Source organism: Scomber japonicus, chromosome 7, assembly GCF_027409825.1.
Source record: "Scomber japonicus isolate fScoJap1 chromosome 7, fScoJap1.pri, whole genome shotgun sequence".
Classification (NCBI taxonomy): domain Eukaryota; kingdom Metazoa; phylum Chordata; class Actinopteri; order Scombriformes; family Scombridae; genus Scomber; species Scomber japonicus.
Window position 1 is genome coordinate 26,018,293 of NC_070584.1, and position 25,707 is coordinate 26,043,999.

Consider the following 25,707-nt stretch of genomic DNA (forward strand, 5'->3'; position numbering starts at 1 on the left):
TAGGAGGGCTGCAAATGATTATTTTCATTATTGATTAATATGATCATTACTTTCTCAATTAGTTGATCAGTTGTTTGATCTATAGAATATCAGAAAGTGGTGAAAATGTCTGTTTCCCAAAGCTTAAAGATGCAACCAAAAATGTCTTATTTTGCCCCAAGCAACAGTCCACACCCCAAAGATATTCAGTTTACTGTCATATTGGGCTAAAGAAATGAGAAAATATTCACATTTAAGAAACTGGAATTACAAAATTTGGGAATTGTTTTAATTCAAAATGACTCAAAACAACTGATCAATTATCAAAATAGCTGCTGATTGTTTATGTAACTGCACGGTGAAATAATTCAAGCAGCAGAAAAGGAGGGATGCTGATAGGCTGCTGCAACATTAGCGATAAAGTATTTGAAAAGACACTGTATAATTTACAACTTGTGGAACGCTGTTGTCCAGTTTATGTTTATAACCCTGTCCACACCAGGTGAGTAAATTTCACCAGGTAAAATCCAGTCTGACCACACATTCATAAAAATGACAAAAGTGCAATTTTCCTGCACAGCAGATGCAGCATGATTGAGTGCAAGGTGAAGGAAATGTCAAATCCAGCAACCTACACACACATGCAGTTTGTAGATTTTGTTTCTTTTTTCAGTTTCAAGCTTAAATGTTTAATGAAGCTCTTGAATTAGTTACCTACCACACATTTGTATGCTAGTAAGTATTTTAACTTCCATTCCGATGTGATTCGTCGGTTTTTCGTTAAAACCTGAAAGTTGAATTTCTTATGTAAAGATTCATACGTAAGTTCAATAAAAAGACATCTGCAAAGTGCCTGTCATTAGCAGTTTTGTTTAAAATTTTGACAGCAGCAATGTCATGTATCACAAGTCGTAGCAGAAGAAGAGCTATAAAGTTTATACAGTTTCAGTTTTACTCCTCGTCAAAATAGCACATTATGCAGGCTTAAAATGACCACTGCTGAATAAGAATAAGAGTTACAATCAATGAGTAAAAGGTAGTTTATCCTTGTGGAACCTCTGAAAAGTTGCACTAACTTTCCATGTTTGTTCTTCTTATTGAACCTAAGCAGAGGCACTGTTGTATTTAAATCTGTCTCAAATAGAAACACACACACACACACACACACACACAAACACACACACACACACACACACACACACACACACACACACACACACACACACACACACACACACACACACACACACATATAACTTTGGGCTGGTGTTGAGCCATATTTTGTCAAACCCATGTTTGATAGTTTCAATCTCAGCATTTTGATAACCTCATCAATCATCCCAAATTGAATTCTGTCCCTGTTCTTGTTATATGTAAATCCTTCAGGCACTGGCCCGATGTTTAATAGTTGTTTTTTCCAGGCTGTCACGAACACCTGCCCCTCAGGCTGTCTCACACAGTGAAGGAGTATAGTTACACATCTGCTGTCCATCTATCATCACCTCACACCTGTTGTCCAAAATGTGTGTATTCATGTGACAGAACGATTTGCCACAACAAATTACTGTATTCACCTTGGTTTGTTTTACTTTAAATTAAAAGGTGTAAAAAAATAGCTAAATATAAATTTGCCATTTCAAAAGAAAATATTCCACTTTTGAAAATACAAGGTACAGCTAATGCAGCTGCAGCTCTCTGACCAACACTTTCTTCATCATAGTACAGCAAGACGCAAAAGTGATGGATTATGGCACAGTCGCAGCCGAGTGGAAAATCAATTTTCCCCTGTGAAAACGTTTCTCTTACATACATTATCATATTTCACGCCTCATGACACAAACAGAGATGTTTTATTTTCAGATTTTCGATTTGGCTCACGGCAAAGCAGAAACCGCCTGATGATTAAAAAAAGTAGAAGTTGGTTAACGAGGTGGGGAAAAATAGTACTTCAAAGCCGGAGCTGGGTGGTAAAGAGTTGGGAGAGTTTGAACCCAAACAGCTTTTCCTGCTCATTAGGAGAGAGAGAGAGAGAGAGAGAGAGAGAGAGAGAGAGAGAGAGAGAGAGAGAGAGAGAGAGAGAGAGAGAGAGAGAGAGAGAGAGAGAGAGAGAGAGAGAGAGAGAGAGAGAGAACGGGAAGGACCCAAAATTGGGCTTGTGTACACTTAGACTACACAAAGGGTTTCTACCTGATATGATGCTACAAAAGGAAGCTACAAAAGGAGTGCTGATCTGAAATCTGTTCACCTCCTCATAAATTATATTCTAACATATATATATATCACAGTGGATACACATGAAAATAAATCTCCTAAATTCACTTAACTCAGAAGCAAATAAGCACCTTGGAAGATGTCCCAATCAATCGGTAGGGATATTTAGAAATAAAGCAATTAGCAAAATGAATCCACATCAGACCAGCACTGCTTACAAACAAATATCAGGCATAGACTTAAACAAAATTAATCAGGAACAGAAAATGAATTAAAAGCTAATTTCACCCAAAATGGAAATATAAACTGTGTGCATGTCTCTGTGGAGTCGTCAAAAAATGATACCCGCCAGAAAAACACACATAGGCAGACAATAACAAGATTATGTGACAAATGTTGTCTCTAAAAATACACATAAATGAAGCTGAGAAAACATAATAAATCTGAAAGTTATTTTTTCAAACCTGCAGATTTGTGGTCTATTTTAACAAATTATGTCAGTGTGTATTTTTTGCTTGTAATTGCAAAAGCACAGAGGACTTGTAAGAAACAATCTGAAATGATTAAAACTGATTGCCATAAATGTTAAAATATCAAAGTGGCTCCACTGTTTACTGGTATATTTAACATATCTTTATAGAAACTCTCAAGTGGAAATTCACAGTGGTAAAAGATACCTCTGAAACCAGCGGCTCCACCCAGAAATTGACTCAACTTCCTCCCAGCAAAGCTTTTCATCCATTATATATATCCTTTGTAAATTGGTGGTATTTTATCTCATCACATATCACTTTTCGAATTGGTATTGAAAGAGTAAACATGTGAGATGACTATATGTCATGCTTGGCTACAATAAAAATGCCTCAAACCCTCAACCATTACCTCACAGGAGATGTATGTATATCAAGCGTGCCTGCTAGCATGTTCATGGCCACAGAAGTGGAAAGTCATTATCTCAGACCCCATGTCTCTGTTATGAAATATTTTCTTTGGCATCAGAAAGCTGGCAGTGCTGGAAGGTTTCCACATAAACATGAGGTTTTTGCTTTAACATTGTCTCTTTCCTTCTACCCCCTTCTCTCTCTCTCTTTCTCTCTCTCTCTCACTCTCTCTGTCTTAAAGAAGTGATGAAGCCTCTGGTCATTTCCGTAGATGGTATTTTAAGTTACTTACATGGTCCCAGCCCACCCCCATGGAGACTGCAGTGATAGATGACTTGTATTAGACAGTGAGAGACAGAATGAGGTGAGTTGATTGGGGGTTTAGCTACATAAGAAGGAGGTACCCCCCATAGCACATATCGTCTTGATAGATTTGAGGTCGATGAGATTCGGGGATTCAGCTTAAACTGGAAAAAGGGGGGTGGGGAGGTTGAAGTGATGCCCCCATTGTTCAACGGAACGTGTCCCAGATCTTTAACATCTGTGTGTGCATGTGTGTGTGTGTGTGTGTGTGTGTGCTTCCTTGTCTTTTTTTTCTAATTTGTGCTCATCTTGTATGCCTATAAAGCTCGAGTAAATGTGGGTTACATGCGCAGTCGTGTGTTTGTGCATGTTGGTACGCTTCGTTTAAAACCCCTGAATCCTCCCACAAATACGGCAGTTGACAGACAGACAGATGGATGTCGCAGCGTCTCACCAGTACCTCCGGGGTGAGTGAATACTGCTGTCATTATAAAAAATCAAATAGCTACATTTGGCAGCAGGGCTATGCAATGGTTGGTAAGGACCCGCTGAAAATGCTTACAGGGCAAAATCAAAAAGCTCTATAGAAAAAAACTTAATTAAAACGATTACATGGACAGGATCAGACAAAAGTGAAGAAATTAGTGGAACTTGTGTGTTCAAAAGCTCCCTTGATATCATGTAGAAAATACAAAATGTACCATGCTGACACTCAAGCTAATGATTTATCTGTGCTGGCAGCAAGAGGAAACAAAAAAATAAAAATGTTGTAACAATGAGTTCAAGCTGTGTACTACAGACATGTCCAATAATAACAAAAACTCTAATTTCTGTCTTGTCTGCCTGTCATTTCATCTTCTTGTCCCACTTGGGTATGCAGTTTCATCTCCTCTCTTCACTGTAATTAATGTCTCTTTTCTACAAGTCCCACATGTTTTCATTTCTCTGTCTGTATTTTGTTAGATACCCCCACAATTCTCCTTTTTCTAAATATTTCCTTAATTACTTCCCAACTCTTGTTTTCCCAACCTCAGCCTCTCATTATGATCAAAGGCTCGGTCACACCAGAAAGTGGCACAGCAAAATTCATCCTCACATCTTCGCGAAACACGCAGCAGCCTGCTAAAAGCTAAAAATTAGACTACTCACTGAACTAGCACCGTTGCATTCATGAAATATCAGCTGAATGGGGAAAAACAGGAACTTTTCTAATTAATCCATTTTGGGAATGTTTATGCATTATTCCAAGATGCTAGCCCCAACTGCCAGCCATGTGCATAGTCACACCATATAAATAGCCAAAATTATCTTTTTTTGTTGGGTTACATATTTGTTGGGGTGCGCTAACGCGTAAAACCAGATCCAAACCAGATCCAAAACTGCAAATTATGTTGGCCTGAAGTGGTTTTGCAATGCTACACTTCTTTTTTTGCCAAGTGAAAGTTGTTAGAAATTCTCTGACTGTGAATTACTAATGGGAGACTGGAGGGAACAGTTTTCTCAGTACAGTCTGAATTATATGAACTCTGAACTCATGAGCATTGGTAAACCACTGCAGCTAGCGAGCTAAGGATGTACACGCTAGCAGGTTAGCAAGCCAGCACTAGTCAGTCACAACAGATCTCCAAGTTTTTTTTCTATTTTCTCTCTACTGCACCATTTACTTTCTGCTGGCATTTTGTTCTCACGATTGAGCATCTTTTCCTTCAATAATGAGGAAAAAAGCTCTCAGTTTGTGTTCCATTAACATCCGAGCTAATAATATGCTCCACACAGTTTATTCTAAAGACATATTTGTACCATTGACTCCTGTTTCATGACTGCCTGCCTCTTTTATGGAGCAGTTTATAGCCTGACAGAAAAGGGAATGGTGCAAATGAGGTATGATATCTATTTTAGACTTTCTGGCTCTCTCTTTCCCCAGCACACGTGTCCCTTTTTCTTTATATTTCAGGTTTCTTCATTTTCAGGTTCCTTTCCTAATTTCTTATTTCCAATCATAGTCCTCTCACTCTCTTTATCTGTCACTGTCTTCCTTCTAAGATTCATTCGGCCTCACCTATTTCACTCCATTTGTACCATTTGAGAAGCCTCACAAAAAAAGAATCCACATAAAAAACGACCCGTCAACATCTCTATTGCGACATCCATCGAAGTCAACCTGGCGGGCCTGGTTCCTCCTGCCTGTCCAATATTCTGCTGCTGCTCTTTGCGCAGGCCTGCAGTGCTCGTCTGTATTTACTATGCTCTCCCAGTGTGGGGAGACAGATAATGGAAGAAGAGGAGAAAGGCATAGAAAAATACAGGTGGAAAGAGAAAGAGGATGTAGAAATGAAAGGGTTCAAGCCCTGACTCAGTTCTTCATAGCCAGAGGCTGCTCTTGCTCTACAATGCCAATAAACAAACCTCTCCCCTTTGCTTGCACTTTATCTTCAAGATTAGTTTGACACTTAGGCTCTTTAAGATAGGGGACCATGGAGAGTGTCAGGAAAGATAAGAGACCGGGTGTGACATGCGAAAAGGGCTTTGAGCCAGACTTGAGCCCTTGATTTCACCATGGTGGACCATGGTAGGAGGGTCAGTCTGCTGAGTCACCAGCACTGCCTCCTTTTACATCTTTCTTCTTTTCCCTTGTTTTTCTTCTGCTGCTATTTTTGGGGTATTTTCTCCTCTCCTATTCTCTCTTGCCCTATCCTGTCCTGTCCTGCCCTACCCTGTCCTCTCGTCTCGTCTCCCCTCCTCTCCTTTAAAAAACATTGAGTAGTTGTTCACGCTTAACGTCTGAATCTACATCTTCATGTTTGCATGTAACTGGAACCAGACCAGGAACTAATTCCCACAAAAAAATAATTTATTTACCCAAAGAAATTTCTTCCATTGTTATCAGCAATTATGCAAATCCCCAAAGCTTTTCCCAACATTTGGCCCTAGTTTTTAAAAATTCAAAGCATTTTGTTTGAATTATAAAGATTTATGTACACGCTATCGTGTGGTTTCCCTTTTTAACTCAAAGGAAAACATTACACTCACACAAAGGACTCCCCAAGGGCAGATAAAGATGGCTCTGCTTTGTGTGAACAACACTGAGTGGTCTTGAGTAGGAGTATTGCAGACTATATAGATGGGTTTATTGTATGAAATGATGTTTGTCTCCACAATCTTTAAACCTTTTTAGTCTATGATTAAGGCTCACATCTGATTTCTGTGAGGTCTCTCCTTTTTGATCATAAGGTTTTGTTGTCATATCTGTCAAATCTTGTTACATACAAATTATCGCTCTTGGAGCTTGGACACCAACCAAATAGATTTACACCCTTTAGCATCGACACCTCTGACCCACAATGCATCAGTACCCCCTCCCACTTTCACTTATGTAAGGAGAGATTCCTGGGAATTGTTAAAACAAGGTCGCAACCCCATGTAACTTCCCTTCAGACTCAACAAATTGCCTGTGCTGAGAGAGTTGCGGCAGCCTCCTGGCTAACAGTAGTGTTTTCCATGTGTACAGTGTGGCAAAGCATGAACTCAGATGTTTGTCGATTGTTATCCTAATGTAAGGGAATAACAGAATTAACTTTGCCCTCCCATTTAGGCTTAATCCAGTAATTCTGTATTTTCCATTATTCATGAAGAACATTTCTTGGGAGTTAGTCTCATAACTTCTGTTTAGTTGTGGGGGATACAGATAAAATCCTCTGTCCTGCAGTAAATGTAATTTGATGCCTATATGGTATATGTATAGTATGCATGTCTGGAATTTTTCTAGAAAAATAAATTGTTAAATAACCATTAAAATAAGCAGAATATAATGCTTTTCTAACTGATGAGCAAATTAAATGCCAAACAAAGGTATCAAAATACTGAAATCGTATACAAATCCAATATTACCACAAAGCAGTCCTGCTCATTGATTGATAACACTGCTTACAATGAAGTAATACACCTAAAGATGTAGGGATGGCTACCACAATATGAAAGGATGGTTGACAAATGTATATCATCCCACAGTTTATTATCAAAATGTCCAACTCGACACTAGCTCTGTTGTAGATTCGGGAGACATGGACTCTGACAAAGAGTGACAATGATTATGGCAAGAGTCCAAACCTTGTAAAGCTTGTAAAACTTTAATTGAACAGATGTTACCCCAATCACTTGTCTTTGAATTGGATCAATAATAATCACAAAGTAGTCCTCTAGAAATCCAAGTGGCTACAATAATGAGCGGGACAGCATAGTGCGGACATGTCTGGATGAACTTGCCAGATTAACAAACTACCCGTCCTAACAGATCTGTTTGTGAGTTTCCAAAATCTTGACAAAGTACTCAAAATACAAAAATCCCCCTTAAGACACAGCATATGGCCAACCTTGAGACATTTTTCTCTAGAGAAGAGAGAGAAGAGCCATACCCTGTTATTATGAGTGTTTTATACTTGTAACATCACTGCAAACCATTTTCCAAACCATATGTTTCTTGACTGATTTCTCATCTTCCTGGCAGCTTTTAGTTTTTGTCCATCTCATAATGTGATGACAGTAAACTTTCAAAGACATGAAACTGCTTCTATAACTTAATCAATCAATCATTTTTTTTGTTTTGAATTTGAGTATCATCATGTGGTCCACAGCAGCAACTGTTTTGAGCTTCACTGCCTTTAAACTCCACGGCTTCCCACTGTTGCTTGTGTATCATTGCATTTGTTTACACATATAGCTGAACAACTCTGTGCTCATACTGGAGCTCAACACATCAGCTGTCTACTCTGGTCATTGTTTAGTCTTCATAGGCTTCAGGGCTGATTCATGGTGAGGAATAAACACAGCAAGATATGCCAACAAAGACAGAAATACAAGATGTACTGAGCTTGTACAAAGCCAATAAAACAGATAAAATACCAACAGACACACAAACACTATCGTCTCTACTTTGTTCCACTCCCTCGCTGCTTTCTAGCTGTGGTTTCTTGGCTGTGGTGATTATTAGTGATATTAGAGCCCAGCCTGAAGCTTGTGTAGTCTCTCACCCCCACAGGTCAGCAGAGTTCAACCTTACAGGAAGAGGCTGTCTGTGGGAGAGTGCAGACTAAAGCCGCAATCAGATTATTGCTCAGCTGTGCTTCACCCACAGTTAAAGCAAGACTATGTAACTTCTGCTGAGCAGCAGCCACGATGCCCTCTGCTGCCACCAGTGATAATTACAGGATGTTGGTGCATTAAGTTTTGTTGATATGTGAGCAGTGAGGGTACCACGCTAATGTAACATGACGGAAGACTATTTGAAGGGGAACAGACTTAAACAGTTATGCCATGTCTAGATTGCAAGTGTAGCATAAGCAGCACGTTTAGCGGAGCAGAAAGTGCTCCATCTGTTTGTCTGACCGTCGCTGCTAAATGTGCTATTCAAGATACGTTTGAAGTCTAGACACCAGGTGACATCCCTCACTGTTCTTCTGGCTGATCTTATTTCCATCATCTTCAACTGCTTAACTCACAGTAGCTGTGTGCTAAAATGTAAGCTACAGCTAGTGTTATACTGACTGACTTACGTTACGTTAATCCACATTATGTTCACACACCATGGGCAAAAAGCAGTCTGGTGGCTGCTACTATGTGTGTCTCGATTCTGCTGATAATGATATAGTCTTATCTAGTGAGTGACTGTGATTCACCAAAAGGCTCATCAGATGAATAATCTGTCGCTTATTAGCTGAAGACCCATCTGCACATACTCAAAGAATTGTTGTTATATCCAGTTAACCCACTCAATACAAGTTACACAGTGCAACGAGTCTTCTTATTACAAGTCAGCGTACCATCAGAATGATTTGAAGCTGTTATGGTAAAATAGTTGCATAATATTGCTTTAATGATAAAAAGATGTTTCTTATAATTTGTCTTTTCTGTCTCAAAGCATTTTTTCTCAGGTTTGTGCATCTTTGTTTTTAATTATCTGTCTTTGTTGACTTACAGTTTAACTCAGCCATTCCTAGTCTGATCACCACCTCAGAAAGACAAACAAATTTAAGATGTAAGAGTGATATGAGTGGAAGGGAGACAAAACAAAACAAACCCCAAGTCCGTCTCCTGCTATCAGCCACTGGGGACTGCTTCCTCTAGAATCAATAAAACTGATCATATTGTGTTCGAGCTTTGGTCGCACTGGGGTTTTTTTTCCCCCACCCGATGAAAATGTGCAAACTCCAAATGGCCCAGATTAAATTGATGACTGATGCACATCTTCATCCCCATTTAGTGCAATGAACCAACAAGGGATACAATTGATTTGTTGTTTTATGGCTTATTGACTCAAACAAAAAAGGTCATAAAATTAACAAATTTATGTAAGCTGTCATGCTCACTTACATAAAGCCACCAACATCACACATAAAGCAAATTATTTCAAGTACATGGCTCATGTTTGTTCCTACATACCAATTCCTTCCAGCTCAGCCTTTGTTTAGTTTTGCACTGTGTGAAAAGACACCAAAGCTGTTGTTATGCACACTATAGACTATAGTACAGATGCTTCCCCACTCTGCTCCTCTTTCAAGCCAAGGAGCTTTGTGGCGGCAGCTAGAATGGCACATTGTCAGGTTAGTAGAGCTCTGGGTTACGATGACTCTGCTGGGGCTCTGTTGAGACAGGCATACAGAGACAGCGTGGAACTGAAATTGGGATTGTGTCTTTTTTGTTCTTTCTCTCTTTCTGTTTACCTGATGTCCGCCTGAAGTGCTCCTCTTGCATGCCGACTAGGCAGCCTTTGCTCTCTGCTTCCATTTTGCCTTCCTCTCAGTCTGCTCATTTACATAGAAACTACACCTACAAGTAGAGCACAGAAAGAGATGGAGAATGTAAAAAAAAAAAGATTGAAATAAGGCGTGAAATATATCCTGGGGTTTTAGAGGGAAAGAAGAGGGCGGCAGACATTTCATTTTTGTATTCTCTTATTATGCACACATTTTTTTCACCATGGCAAGCAAACATACCACAGAAAAGCCCTCTTCTTAAAAGGGGGCATAGTATGCAAATTTAAATGTCTATATTTTTAATTTGGGGCTCTATGAATGATTTACATAAAAAAAAAAAACCTGACTTGACTCACACTGATCCTATACGAAGCCCGTCGGTTCAGCCTCTGTCTGAAACAGGCCGTTTTAGCTCCTGTCTCTTCAAAGCCCCCCACCTCTCCTAATAAGCCCCTCTATTCTGGTTGACTTGCTCTTGGAATCTGCCCCTTAAGACACTTCCATCAGCTCTTGAGGCTACGTCAATAAACAATGCAACACAGTTCTTCAGTAGGATTTCAATACATTTTTTTGTTCTTTACTCTAAATGTCAGCTTCTCAGATACATCTTTATATGTTCGAGCCGAAATCTGAAATATGAGAGAGGACAATGCAGACGACACAAAAACCTTAGCAACAACCTTTGCGACAAGGATACTGAACGGAGGAACTTTGACTATTTTTAGCATAGATAACTGACATCATAACAGTATAAATGACAAAAAGCGTAATATGTCTCCTTTGTAAGTTATTGTTAGTTATGGATTTCACTTTTCCATCTTTGAGTTTGTTTGACATCAGAGTCATTTTCTCTTGTTTTTCCTCAGGCTCTCTCTCTCTCTCTCTCTCTCTCTCATGCACACACGCACACACACGCACTCTTCACCACGGTTCAGGTCATTTCCGCTTGAGCAGTGAGGTGTGTACTGTTGTCAGTTCAGTGGGCGTCTGTTTCAACGAATAAACAGTCTTTCCTCTGCCCGAAGGTCTTATCAGCAACTGGCCTTCCTCAGGATGTCTGCCAGGCCTGGCCCAGCTACACACACACACACGCACACGCACACACACACACACACAAAGAGTACCCGGTGGAAAATTCTGGTCATAGTTTAATTTACTGTGTTTCCATCTTGAAGCCATCTTAGTAATTGGATATTTGTTGTTACACTTACAGAATATACTTTGCCAGTGCTTTAAGTATTTTTCAAGAGCATTGAACAGAAGGGACAACTTGAAATGAGTGGCTTTAGTCCAGGATGGATCACTCAATTCTGTACTTTACTATTAATAACTGTTTCACTGTTTTATCATCTTACAGATATAAAACAATTCTTCCAGAGGTGTTCCCATTCTTTGGATAGTTTTCATGTGAGCAGTTTGTAGTTGTTTTAGTGCTCTGGAGAAATTCTGATTAACTGCTCACTAAATAGTCAAAATTGTGTTTCGTCTAGCTCTCAACTAATTCTGACTAGATTTGAACATTTAAGAAGTGTTTAGTATTAATGTCGTGTCATGTCACTGCTTCTCCCACCCCCACGCTGAACAGCCAAAGACGCACTCACCTACTCACAGAACTGAAAATTAGACCTGACACATGATATTTTGTGGGGCTTGCTCGGGCTAAAAATTTACCAAAGGAGTGTGTATCTGGAGCGTTATCTCTGTGTCTGTATAATACAACTGCCTAGAAGGAATGAGAAAAAACAGAGCCTATGAAAACAATGAGAAAATCAAGCATGCATATTTTTGATGGCCGACGATATCGTCAGACGGTGGTGCAAGGTTAGGCTAGAGACTATATATGGTCTGAAGCTGGAAATTTTCAGTTTCCAAGAACCTGTAGCTGATACTGTGTGTGTATTCAAGCAGTGATGCATAACTCCAGTAACACACACACACACACAAACACACACGCACACAATAATGTTTCAAACACTGGACAAATGATATCTAATTTTAAAATCAGTTTGAAACATGTGGTGAGCCAACATATTTGTTAAATATTGTAAATCTCCATGAGGATCTCTGTTAAAATATTTACAGTATTTTTCTTGATAAATGGGGTTATTGCAATAAAAAAAAAAGTGAGGACAATGGAAAATCTAAACATTGTCATCTTTAACTGAAATTTCATGTATCCCTTGTCAGAAAAGTTTGGTCTCATTTATGAATAAGTGCATAATACTCCATGTGTTTTTTTTTTAAACAGGCACTCTAAACTCTACACTCCCTAAATCTCCTCTCAGTTAATGTTTTAAAACTCAACCATGAGCTGTGTTGAATTTTTAAACACGACCACAGTTGCATTTCTACCTTTAAATGTACGCTTCTTACCATTTTAGTTATAAATAGAGCAAATTTCCAGACAAAACTGTAGATACACTTTTGAAAATTACAAGTTTATGTGTTATATGTTCTATCATTATTATTATCATTATTATTATTATTATTATTGTTGTATGTGTGTGTGTGTGTGTGTGTGTGTGTGTGTGTGTGTGTGTGTGTGTGTGTGTGTGTGTGTTCAGTTCATTCTGAGAAGAAAATCTTAAAACTGTTGACTTTGATGTTGTCTGAGAAGTCTGAGGTGTGCCAATAAAAACTGTTTGGGATTTTTCACACTTTTTCGCACCCACTCAGACACGTGCACACACATACCGCAGACTACTCTAGCACAGATAATTGTGCGTTACAAGACTTGGCATACATCTCAAACTGCAAGTGTTCTAAAACTGTAACAATAACATGCACAATTATGTTGTGAGACATGGCAGGCATCTAAAAAAGATTAGTAGAATTACATTCCATACAATATAATGAAACATGAGATCAATTGCTATTCCCATAAGTGAGATAATTCAAAATTATGCATGCAAAGTCAAAATATCTGATAATGTGATCTGATTTGAGTCGAGTTGAAGAATTAGTAGGAGGAAAACTTACTTAAGTCAGGCTGCTGGTGAGTGATGACTGCAGTGCCTGGCGGCGGCGGCGGCGGCTTCTAACCATTATTTATAATTACATACTGCATATTACAAATACTTTCTTTTGCAGAGAGTTTGCACATGCCTCTGTATATCTCCTGGTTATGAAAACATTCTACATATGAGTCCAAGCTGCTGAAGTGTAAGTTTATGAGCCGTGGATTAAAGCACTTAAAACATTTTTAGGTTTTCACACTTAGTCAGACATATGCACACATAATCCTGGCGTGCCCGACTTTATATAACACGACCAGTTGTTATTTTAACATTTTAACAGGATATGTTTTGCACAAGCGGGAGCATGGAGGCTGCTGATATACAAAAATGTACTTTGGTCACATGTGTCCTATGGCTTGATATATTAAAGTTATTTTTCAGAGTGAAGAGAAAAGACTTCTGAAGCCAGGGGTCAGCCTTTCCCCCCACACCTATTTCTGCATGTGGTGCAGTACCATGTGGTTTCTTTGAGTTAATCTGACTAGGACCCATTAGTACAACCTGGCTTTACCTTTTTCTTTTATCATTTTCAAGCCAACTGTAACCTTCAAACAAAGTGCTTATTGGATGGTTGAACAGCATCTGAACACTTCTACCTCCCATCCACCATCCCTTTATCATTTTGTAATTGCAGTGAGGTTGTTTTCTTCAACTCTATGAATCATACAAACACACCCACTTGTGCGATTGGCCAAGTATGTGGAGGTTAGAAAGCAAGATTTGAACTTACCCCGCAAGCTCTCTTTTTATTCTTGACCGAATTGCTTCTGTCACTTTATGTAAAATCAAGTACAACACTATGAATGTCTTCGAGTAAAGACTGTCTTTGTGTTTCGCCCCTTTCTATGCTGCCAGGATTTTCACCCCGTCTCTGAGTGTGGCTGTCAGGAACAGCTATAAACACTTTTGCCTTTAGACATGGTTAGACAACATAAAACATACAAACTAACTGAAGGCCCTGTGAGGTCGCACTTTAGCCAGCATCCCCAACTAAATGAAGGCTTTTAAGATTACTCATCTCCTTGCTCTGCTGAAAAATGCCTGCAAAAAGCTAAGTTTGTTTTAAGCTTCAGAAAACCTTTAAGCTCAAGAGCCTTCAACAGGGACCACTTTGCCTTGGGAGACCCTACCAGGAGCCCTCAAATCACGCAAACAGTCAGTCTAATACCCCAGCATAACTGTGAACACTGCACCGATGCCTGTCAATCTCATACTCTATACTCTCAACGATGAGATGCCTACAACCGTAGTTTGTTTCAGTGCACCAAATTTTGCCGCTCCTTCATTTTTTACACATAAGCACAGGCAAGAGGTACCTTATCTTACCTCGACAAACACAGAAAAGACACATGTGGAGTGAAACTCTAAAATTCCTAGGGGTTTGAGGTGGGACCTGATCCCTCCTGACAGGAGACGGTTCATGTGATCGGTAAGAGAGGGAAGCTTAACCCCCTAGGCCGCATCACACCCTCTTTCAGTCCGCTGCTTTAGATTAAAGGGAACAAGTTGATTTCATGCATTGTGTTAGACATATGGGGTGAGGGGAGGATTTAGCCACAGGTGTTGTGAACATTGTTTAAGTTTATGTCTGATAAAGATTCCTTCTACAACTCAGCGCTCTTAAGAAGTAAAATCATGTGTTCTAGGATTCATTATTAAATTCAAATCATGCACATCTTTAAAAACGATACAATGGGCAAGAATAGTCTAGACTATGGTGCCTCCAAGCAAGTAGTGAAGGTCCAGCATAATATTTAATTTCTGTGTGCGTCATTCAGGACTCATTTCTCATATTTAATGTTTAACAGATTCCATTGTTCACATGCAAAGTAAAGTTACTGTGCTGTACAGTCCTGTCTATGTGCTGTACCACAAGTTTTATGGTTTTCTACTCTGTCTGGTTTCTAGTTATTACCTCATCATTACAATATGACTCGCCCACACACATCCTCATGCTTCCCTTAAACTTATTTAGTCATTAAAAAACATCATTAGCAAAGTTCAAAAAGTAAAAATGTATGACACAATTTAAGTATCAATTAAGCTATTAGTAGTGTAGGGTTAAACTCTGTCTTCTTCCTAACCTATCCATCCGGTTCCTGTTGAAGTCGTGCACCCGAAAAACCTACTCGTCTCCCTCCAGTCTTGATTAAAATGAACCCTTTGGACTCAGAACATCCACACACATCCAGACTGGTTTGATTTAGAGACCTGGCACTGCTACAGCTATGCCATATATCCATATGAATATTTCATGTGGTCAGTATTTCTGTGCACTCACATGGCTACATTTTCAAGATGCCGCGTGCTTACTGCCGGCCTGTTTTAGGGTGGGTGTTTGCTTTAAACACATGTGATCCACACACACATAGAAGGGAATTAGCACTGGTGGTCTGAGGGATCAGTGCAGGAGTGAGATAAGAGATAGGACCCATTAGCCTGGGCAGTTAGCCTATTTAAAAGCTGTTAATTATTTACCTCATTTACACTACAGAGCCATCTGAGCTAGCCAGGGTTTACACATTAGACTGCATTCAGTTATTGAGTTGAACACATCCAGGGGGTTTACTTGTTTAATTTCACAGGGATGATACCTCAGCAAGGCCAGAGTGATGCTTCTAAAAAAGTATCTTTGATCTAATGTGGAGCTCAACCTGGTAAAAGCAGGCCTCATGTGGCTCTGTGGCAGCACAGCAGGGGTTGACTGTAACTCCTCCAGTAATAATTAGACTGGTGCATGGTGGGAGTTCACTGTAGGGCAAGCGCTGTGCCCGCAGGGTAAACACACGCACTAATACACACATGCACATACCACAGACACACATGCATGCACACACTAGTAGATGCATGAATGAGCAAAGACCTGGGTATTTAACACACAAGTTTGCATAAACAGACACACACAGGGAACTACTCTGCATCATGTGACCTTTGTGGTCATTTGCACTTGAGGAAATCCCAGTGTTATGATGGGAGCTTTACACAGAGTCACATCTACGGACACTTTCAAGTTGCTGTACTGAAAACACATACAGAGAGGCAGTGGTGGTTGATTAAAGTGTATATGCGTGTGTTTGCCATTGAGCCCATTTATCTTTTAGGGTGTTGTTTATTTCTGGGCCAGTTGGTTGCAGTGGGCAGGCTAAGCAGATGAATCTATCATAGTGAGAGAAACGAGACGATTCTCTTCTCTCCTCTTCTCTTCTCTCTCCACCCCTCAGCACCATCTGCCAGCACCTCCACCCCCTTTCCCACCATTGCCTCTCTCCCTTCCTCTCTCTCTCTCTCTCTCTCTCTCTCTCTCTTTTTGTTTTTTTCTTCCTTTCTCTGGTGAGGTTAAAAGAGAGACGAGGTCAGTGGCACTCACAGAAACAGGAAGGACAGGAGGTGAGGAGCTGCAGGCAGGTGAGAGGCAAGCCACCCCATGAGAATTTACTCCTTTTTGTGACTCATCTTCCTATTTTTGTCTTGTTTTGTCCGTGCCCTCTCTGGCTCTCTTTTTCTTTAAACAGTTTTTCTCTCATAAACAGTTTTACTTTATCAAAATTCCAATTTGTTTACCTTGCATTGTTCATCTTCTCTCTCTTTGATCTGCTGCACCTCTATATCTCACCTCCCGCTTTTCTCACTCCCTCTTTTCTAGTCTATTTTTTGCAGGGTAGAACACAGGTCACATGTGTTTGCCTGGGATGTGCAAGCAAGGGTGTGAAAGAGAGAAAGAGGGAGAGTGTATGTGCTTGGATGTGTGTGAGAGTGGGAGAGTGATATTTTTCTGTTCGCAGAGCGTTAGCGTTCCTCACACAGCTTTGCCAGCTGACGCTATGCGGGAGGAATAAGTGGGCAGGCTGACTATCAGGCAACACACATGCATGCACACAAAAACAAACACATGCAGCATAGTGAGATGAGCTAGTTTACTCGATCTGGCAATAAGCCAACTATTTCTTTCCTTGCGTCAGAGTGTATGTGTCACATGTCCGATTGGTGACCCCCTTAGATGTTTTTCTGCGTGCATGCAAAAGGAAGTGGCGCTGGAAGGCTGTCATCATGCTAAGATCAATAGACACTGAATTTATTTTAAGTGTTGATTTCTTCCCAGAGTCGCCCCGCCTGCTCTGCAGAATGTGCAGCCACACTGAACTGCAATCGCCTGCCTGGCTTCACACTCTGTTGGTGTAAGGCAGGCTCTTTATCACCAGCAGGTGTGTGAGCGTGCGGTGGAATAAAAATTGCGCGTTTGTATTCATAGTTGTGTGCTCGCGCGCCGTCTTATCTAACCGTTTTCTAAGTGTGTTCGAGTTTCCGTGCGAGTGTGTGATGTGTGTCTCCTCCATTTAGTCGTGTAAGTAGAAAGTGGTAATTAATGAGCGAGGGGACCAAGATTTATTTATAAATCATGGTTCTCTGAGAGTGTTAACACATCAGCTCAAACTTGCTTATAGTGTACATGTGAATTTTTTATGTGTTTGGTGTTTGTATATGTGCGTGACAGTTGTTTTTACCTGTCATAGCGAGTGGAAGCGGATGTAATGTGACATGGCAGTACTGTAAGTGATCTACTCTATGGCAACGTACTTTCTCCCTCTTCTCCCTTGGTTACGTCCTCCTCATCCTTTCTCTCAGCATCCCTCATTCTTGTTATCCCATCCAACATATCCCCCCCTCTTCCCCTGCTGTGTTTTTTCCTCACTGCCTTCTCTTCTATCTCCTATCTCCCATCTCCTATCCTATCCTATCCTACCATCTCTGCTCATCTTATCCCACACCATCTTCCTCTCACTGCACCCTTTCACATCTGCTAATGTTGTCATATAGGAATAGTCAGATACCTCACATGCTAATCAGTGGTAGCAGTTACTTCACCAACCTCATTAACTTCCATGAGGGGGAAGTAGCCATAATGTGAGCCTTTCTCAAGCTAGAAGGGGTTGGTTGTGTGCTCCGATGAATAATAGATGGTGTGTCACTTCCTTTATCGCTAATGAAAGCAGGCAGCTGCTCCTCGTGCTGGAATACCACTATAGGGCGTGAGGAGAGCCGTCTGGAAAAGGAAGAGGCTTTCATTCTCTGTATGGAGGGCTAAAGAAATCGAGCGATAGACTGATAAGAAAACAGTTGCAGGGAGGGCAGGCAGAAGGGGTTATCTGTCCTTTGGCAGATAAGGCACAAGCAGGACAGGGATGGTAACACTAAAGTCATGTCCACACTAATGCAGATAAGGTTGAAATGGCATCTTGTTTTTTTCCTTTTGTCTTTGGGACTTTTACTATTACTGTTGCACCAACAAAAACAAAGTGGACAAATCTGTAAAAGCTGGTGTGTAATGTCAACTAAAACCTTCTTCACAGTAGGAGTGTTAAGAAGCCTTTCAAGCCCTTCACCTTCCACAATTTCTCTTTTTTTGTGTAATAAGAGCTGATACCATAGTACAAGATTCATACGACAAGTATAAAATGATGATTTGACAGAGGCTCTTAAGAAGCACTGTAGGAATTACCACCTTGGTTAGAAGGTACCATTTATGACCTGCAGTTAAATCTCTGTTGTATACTCATGCAGTCGTCTGAGAACAACAGGCTTTGTCAATGTGAACACCTGTAGTGCATATTCAGCTACATTATACTGAAATACAAAATACAAAGAGGGTTGGAGAACTCTCCTGAGGCCAAGGAAAGCATTGCTAGTGTCATTCATTCAAACTTTTTATTTGATAGAATATGATAGAACATTTAGCATTTATTACTGAATAGCAAATTGAATCTTATAGCTCTGCAATCACTTTTCATTCATTGTAAAGTCATCTAACTCAGTTTCAAAGTTTCTCATTTAGCTGTAATTGGATTGTACAGCTTTTAATAGTTTATATGATTTAGCAGCAGTGTTACTCTGTATGAAAGCTTCAGCGTCATTATTCCCTCCATAGAAGAATCAGACTTTAGGTGCAAAGTTCTACTGTGATGAAACCTTTTTGTAAACATGGTCTGACATGTTTAAGCAATTCAGGGTGGTCCAAAGAAACGTCTCTTTATCACAGCTTGTGGTTTTTTAGGTTTTCGTTGGTGGAATGTGATATCTTAACAACTTCAACAGACAGGCAAAGAATGCAGCTTTCACTTTTTCTCTCATGAAATTAGCTTACTCATCATATGGGGAGAAAGCAACACAACAGAAATAAGCATCATCAGAGGTCGCCTTCCACATGCATTCTATATATTGGTAGTTATCTTTCTTAATGTACATAGTATCTTTGAGTTCTGTAGTGTTTGATGTTCTTACAACTTATTTCCTCACAAAAGAACAATTGTAAAAATCAGTTTATGCCTTTTGGGGTTTTTTTTGGGTGACTTTCTATTTGGTCTGAGCTTTAAAAAAGGTAATTGTTTCCTTTCAGTAGTCCAAAACAGAACATAATGTAAAATGCTAATGGATTTCTCAGACGGAGACAGTTTGCCTCTTTTAGGCTCTGCAAATAAGTGATAACCACCAAACAACTGAAGGTAACAAGGTTTTTTAGATTAATTTGGAACATATTTCTTCTGTACTTTCAAGATTTTCTTAATAATGTTGCATTAAAAATCATATTCCATTCAAAAATGGGTTTTCCATTAAAGAATGCAGACAATAAAACAGTTTAAACTGACTGATAATAAAACAGTAAGATAATTATAGAATCATTTTGCCACTGTTTAGTGGCACCTATGAACAGAAGTTCATGCTCTCATTTTCTCTCTGGGTTTGAGAGCCAGCTGTTCTGAAGCACAAAGGGAACAATCTGGCCCCTGCTGAATACAGGCACTGTCATACTGGACTAGACTAGATCATACTGGATTAGGAAACAAATGAAGAACTATGGAACAGGATGATGAAGTGGACTAGACCTGACAGAACGGGAGTGAATAAGATTAAAAGAAAATTGGCCTAGAAGATGTATTCTGGTAGCTCAGTCGAGTTATAATGTACTATACATAGACAGAGATAATCTTAGAGTGGAGTGGGATGGACCAGACTGTGCTCATATAGCTCTTGTAGAGCAAAGGGATCGATCTGTTCTTGCACAGCACACACAGACTAAGCACTGAGATATCACAGAAATGTCTCCTAGTTCCTTCTCAATGATCTGGATGCTAAAAGTTTCCTTCATTCTGATTCCACAATCAGAAACTTTCTAGTTCCCAGTGTCTTGTCAGTGAAATTTCTTAATTTTCTCAGTTTGCTGCTCTGAAGCATCTCTGTTCTGTAGTGTGTCATTATGCAAAATTGTCATCCACACCTGCAACTTGCTAGATTGAACTAATTGCACCATCAGCTGCCTCCCTTACACACACTTGTGTTGTAGGGAATGTTCCTGAAATGGGACACAGATGAGTACCAAATGGATAACAACATCAGATTTCATGAAATCCTCTGAAAGAAAGTAACATGATGGACGACCGCTTTCCTAATGGCATTTGTTAAATTCATTTAAAGCCAGACTTTTGCTGGACAGTGGCTAATAATAATGCAGTGTAACAACAGCACACAACTCAGAGTCACCATATTAGTTCAGCAATGTCAGCTACACATCAATACCTATCATAAGCCACTGGTCATACCAGACCAGTGTGCTGAAATGAGCAGCAGTTTTTGTTTTAGGGATTAAGGAGGATTGTGTTATATCCTCTTTTGAAAAGCTATGAAAATAGCACAGGCTGCGTTTGAGCAGACAAATATAACACAAGCACAAGTCCTCGTAATCCATGACAACAAAAACTACACATGCGGGCTGTTTTTATTTGCTGATCATTTCCACTCCCTTACCTCCCATTTAATTGCAGCACATTCATAGTAAGTCACCCAAATAACAGAAAGATAAAACAGCGATACCAAAATAGCAAATAGCACGCACTTCACTGCAGTAGTGTAAGGAGAGAGGTTTAGCTTTTCATAGACAGAACAGTCACAGTAGAAGTCCTAATTGGTTCGCAACAACAACTCTTCTAATTAGCAAATGTACGCAAACTTGCCTGATTAAATAGATTTCTCTGGTGAGCATACAACACAACACTTGGGTCTTACCAAGTGTAATGATGATGAAACAGCTGGACTTAGAAACTGCAGTAAAAACTGCTGGATTCTTAAAATCCAATACATTTGAATTATAGGACACTTTTAAAAACACCCAAATTAGTTTGCAAAGTAATCATTGACTGTGATGGTCCCTTAAGATACCACCATTTGCTGTTGTGTTGAAACTGCACTACAAGATTGTGCTGCAGTAGGCATTTATTATACAGTACTCACAGCATATGCGTCTCTTTATCAGTGTCTGTGTTTGCCTGCACATGTTCTTTTGCTCAAATGTGTTGTTGTCTGTTTCAGGCTGAGAGAGAGAGAGTAAGCTGGACAGTGCTGCCTACATTCTCAGGGTAGCTCAAGGGTAAACAGAGATAGCTGGACTCATGTCAGGGCTGTGATGAGGACTTGGGACCTGTATAATAATTGCTGGCACCCCTGCCTTTCTCTTTCTCCTCTGCTGCTGCTTGCAGTTTCACACTGCTGCTTTCACATAGCTGATTAAAACTCATGTTTAGAGCTGCAGCTGCAGCCGTGACACAGTACTTCAGTGTGAGTGTGTCCGAGAGATCGTGATGCATTCATGCGTAAGTGTTTTTTTAATGAGATAAAGTACAAGACTGAGAATGAAAAACGGGGAGCTGGAAGAGTAACAGTAAAGCAGCTCTGCGTGTGTGAGATATGAATGTGTACAGCTGCCACTCCCGTCTCTGCCTCTTTTCCACTTTCTCACCCACTTTTTCCCTCCGAACCGCCCACCTCCTGTCCCCTGCTCGCACTCTCCAATCTTATTTCCTGTGGGCCTGTCCCCTATCTGAGCCTGCTCTGTGTCAGAGTATCAGACTAATTCAATCTCCAGTACACAGGCACTCCAATGTAATGACCCATGACATTCAATTAATCCTCATACCCCTTCTTGGTACATTGGGTCAACAGTAATTTTATATGTGTGTTTGGTGTGTATGTGTGAATCCCTGAGTGGGTGTATAAATGTGTAATTTGAAAAGTTAATGTAACCTTAATTGATATTGTCACAATCTGTATTTGCAAAAGCTTTATATAACATGGCTTTCCGGGCATTTCACAGTACAATGCTAATAATTTAGATGTTTCCATGGGGTCTTTGTTTCAAAATAACCCCCCAAAACAACTATATTAGTGTGGTTGAGCTCTCCATACTGATGACATGTGAAAACGTCTGGCTGTCAGTATGAGCTTATTTACTGTACTCTCATTACTCCTGTTTTCCGGGCTTCACATTACTGATGTCGTCGCCTCTCGACCAGCTGCCACGCTTATTGGATTGGTGATGAGAGATTGCGGCATGTCCTTTTAGGGGTTATGTGCATATAAGGCTGTGTTTGCTGTTCAAACATAGTGATTCAACCAGACACATTTTGCACTTATACCTACATAATAATCAATGTTAGCACATGCACATAAACAAACACAATGAAATCAGTGCTGACATATGCAAACACAATTTTAGACACACATAAAGTACCAATGCTTTGCTTTTAACCAACCTATCAATTTGGATTAGCATAGCTTTCAGCTCATAGTCTGTAATCCAGTGTGGATCATGCATCATTGGGGTCAAAAAGGCCTGCAATGTTTAATTACTAACTTAACCTGGATAATATACTAGTAACCATGTTGTTATAACTCTGTGTGCATACAAAAACACTCTTGCATGCACTGTGGCTATTTATAGACTTATTATGTCTCATTATTTATGTTAATCATCCATATTACCCTGCAGAAACTCACCAAATGCAACATGATTCTTCTGTTGCTCTGAGGCTTTTGTTAGCCACACAGGATTTAAGAGCGACTTTAATTAAAAAAGGAAACTTATAAAATCCTCACAACTGCACTGCAGGGTAGGTCAGGTAGAGTCGTTCTCATTAGTGAAATGCTCTGCATATCTGTGAAGATAGTTACCCTGGTCATTTTTTCTGCAGCATCATCGTTTTCTGTCACTTCTATCCTCCTCATTTCCTTTTGTCATGCTTGTCTGTCATTCTTAAGTTTTAATTCTTTACCTTTCTCCTCATCCTCTTGACCATACTTATGTTTCTCTCATACCTCCTTTATTTAACCTTTCCCTTTTCTCTGTCCCTCCATTGTCTCCCACTTTACCTCTGGCTCTCTGTTTCTGTAATGATGTAATTAAGGAGGGTTTTGTTGCCTGCCCACTGTGTATAATTGCCAGCGGGGTCCGCCTGTACTTCACTCAGCGATTACAAGCGGAATTCTTCTGCTCCTGAATCGGCTAATTAAGCCTTAAGGACAGTGAGCTGACTGTAGTCACATTAAGCATCAGGAAGAATCGGGAATGCCTGTGTTGTCTGCGCTCCTGGGACACACACAGAAGTAGTGGATTCAAGAATGGTTGCCATGGTAGCAATCACATGGTGTCAGATCCTGTGCAGTGGCTGTCAGTCAAATGATCTGTGTGTCTGTGTGTGCATGTGTGTGTGTGCATGTGTGTGTGTATATCTGCTCATCTGTAACAGAGACAACAATTCAGCTCCAGGTCACCACTTCTTTTCATTATTAAGGCTCAATCTATGAAGACGGGACAGGGGCCAAATAGAGCTTGTCACAGCTCCTGTTTAGGTCCCTGGGTGGACTAGTTGTCATTTTGATTGATTACATTGCCAGCTCATGTAGTGCTTGCCTTGCAATATGTCCCTGCTCAGCACAGCACAACCCACAGTTTACCCTGTAGCCAGGACAATGCACTTACTAACTATATCAGCTAAGTGTATTGTCTAGACACACAAATATATATGTAAATATGTTGTGATGGATACTTTAATAACATTTTTCTGTTATAATCAGTTGGTTGGGAATATCGTTCGGTCAGTTCAGAATTTGATTAGAAACTTCTGGCCTGCTACAGACAAAAGGTCCAGCTTTGTCAGTACTGAGCGTTTTTATGCAGTAGTACGCTGTTGTTTTTTTTAGTATCACATAATTGATGTGCATGTTCCCATTCCTTCTACAGATATTAAAGCAGCCATTTCAAATGGGAAAACTGCCTGTTAGGAGACTCTGTTGAGGTATTCCCACAAGAGTTGTGTCTTCTCTGTGTAAAAATAGTATCAAAAGAAGAATGAAATGACAGATGAGAGAGGAAACACCATTAAAGCAAAATGGCTTGCAATATTGTAGCTATATGGATTGTAGTGCTGCATCAGTTATAACATCTGCAGCAAGTTGAAACCTCTGGATATAATAAAATACAATATATGAATGACTGCATTAAAAAAACACTTCATCTTTAGTATCTGTCCCACTACATGCTGCATATGGCGGTAGACCATCCACTAAAAATAATGAAAATGCTAATTTACACCTTGGAAATTACCCCACAAGGCATTTGAACTCACTTATTAAACTATGGTGCCTCAGGCACTCTCATGTTATGTCTCCTACTGTACATAGCAGATATCTTCTCCAGTGACACAAATTTGCATGGAAATTGCATGAATAATGTTTGCCTATTTGCTAAACAGTCCTAGAGTTGATATTTGGCTGAAAAGGCTTGAGTGTTCATTTAGTATGGATTTGAACTGTGCAGCTCACTCAAGGCTGGGAGAATTGCCTGGGTTTTATTATTAGTATTGGATATTTTATTAGGAAGCTTTAAATAAGCCCTTAAAAGTTTTGGCTACCCTTGCTGTATTGTTTTCAATCTCACTTAACTCGACTTGAGTGAGCTCATAGTAAATAAAAAAGGGAAAGCAGCTCTGGTTTCTTGGCCTCACCAACTAGAACAAATAATTTAAAGTGGCACCAAATGGAACGTGTTCCTTTTTATGGGTCTGCCAAGAGTTGTGGCTTCTGACAGTCTGATTCAGTAAGGAAAATTAAAATTAAGTTAATGGACACTATGGCACTGCTTTCCATTCATTGTGCCACTAAGACTTCCTGTTGCTTGGCATAACGTAGTCTTCAGTAAATAAGCTGAGACTGCAAAAAAATAAACTTTGCTTACCTTTTTATTACATTTGAGGTCTGAGCTGCATATGAGCCTAATTATCGAATGCCTTTTCTCACCTCAGTATAGCCATCTGGACGGTTAGCACTGCTCCTGTTCTGTATATAAAACAATTCTAAGGAAACCATTTGTCATTAAAATAAGTGCTGTGTTTTATTGTGCCATTAAAATAGTACTGCATGCACATAAGACACCATGTTGGGTTTATCTGGATGTTTATGAACATTTCTTACATTATATTTGACATACCTCATAATATTTTCCACATTTCTCTCTAGCAGCAGCACAGTCTGGGCTGATGCATATGGTCTTACATAACCTACAGAATATCTTATCTTAGAGGCAAATATTTGTCTTCTTGTTAGAGTGAGTCACGGATCATTTTGTCTTATTTCAGTTATTTCATTCATTATTATTTCATACTTAGTAATTAGAAATATCTTATCAAGTATTTCTATCTATCTAAGTATCAATCTAAGTGTAGCTTCAAGGAAGGAAACTTTTTA

General features: G+C 39.8%; 1 protein-coding gene across 1 annotated transcript in view; it reads left to right on the forward strand.

The window, feature by feature from the left end:
* Positions 1–25,707, forward strand: part of kank4 (KN motif and ankyrin repeat domains 4) — a 73,234-nt gene that overhangs the window by 27,972 nt on the left and 19,555 nt on the right. The gene's annotated exons all lie outside the window — the stretch shown is intronic.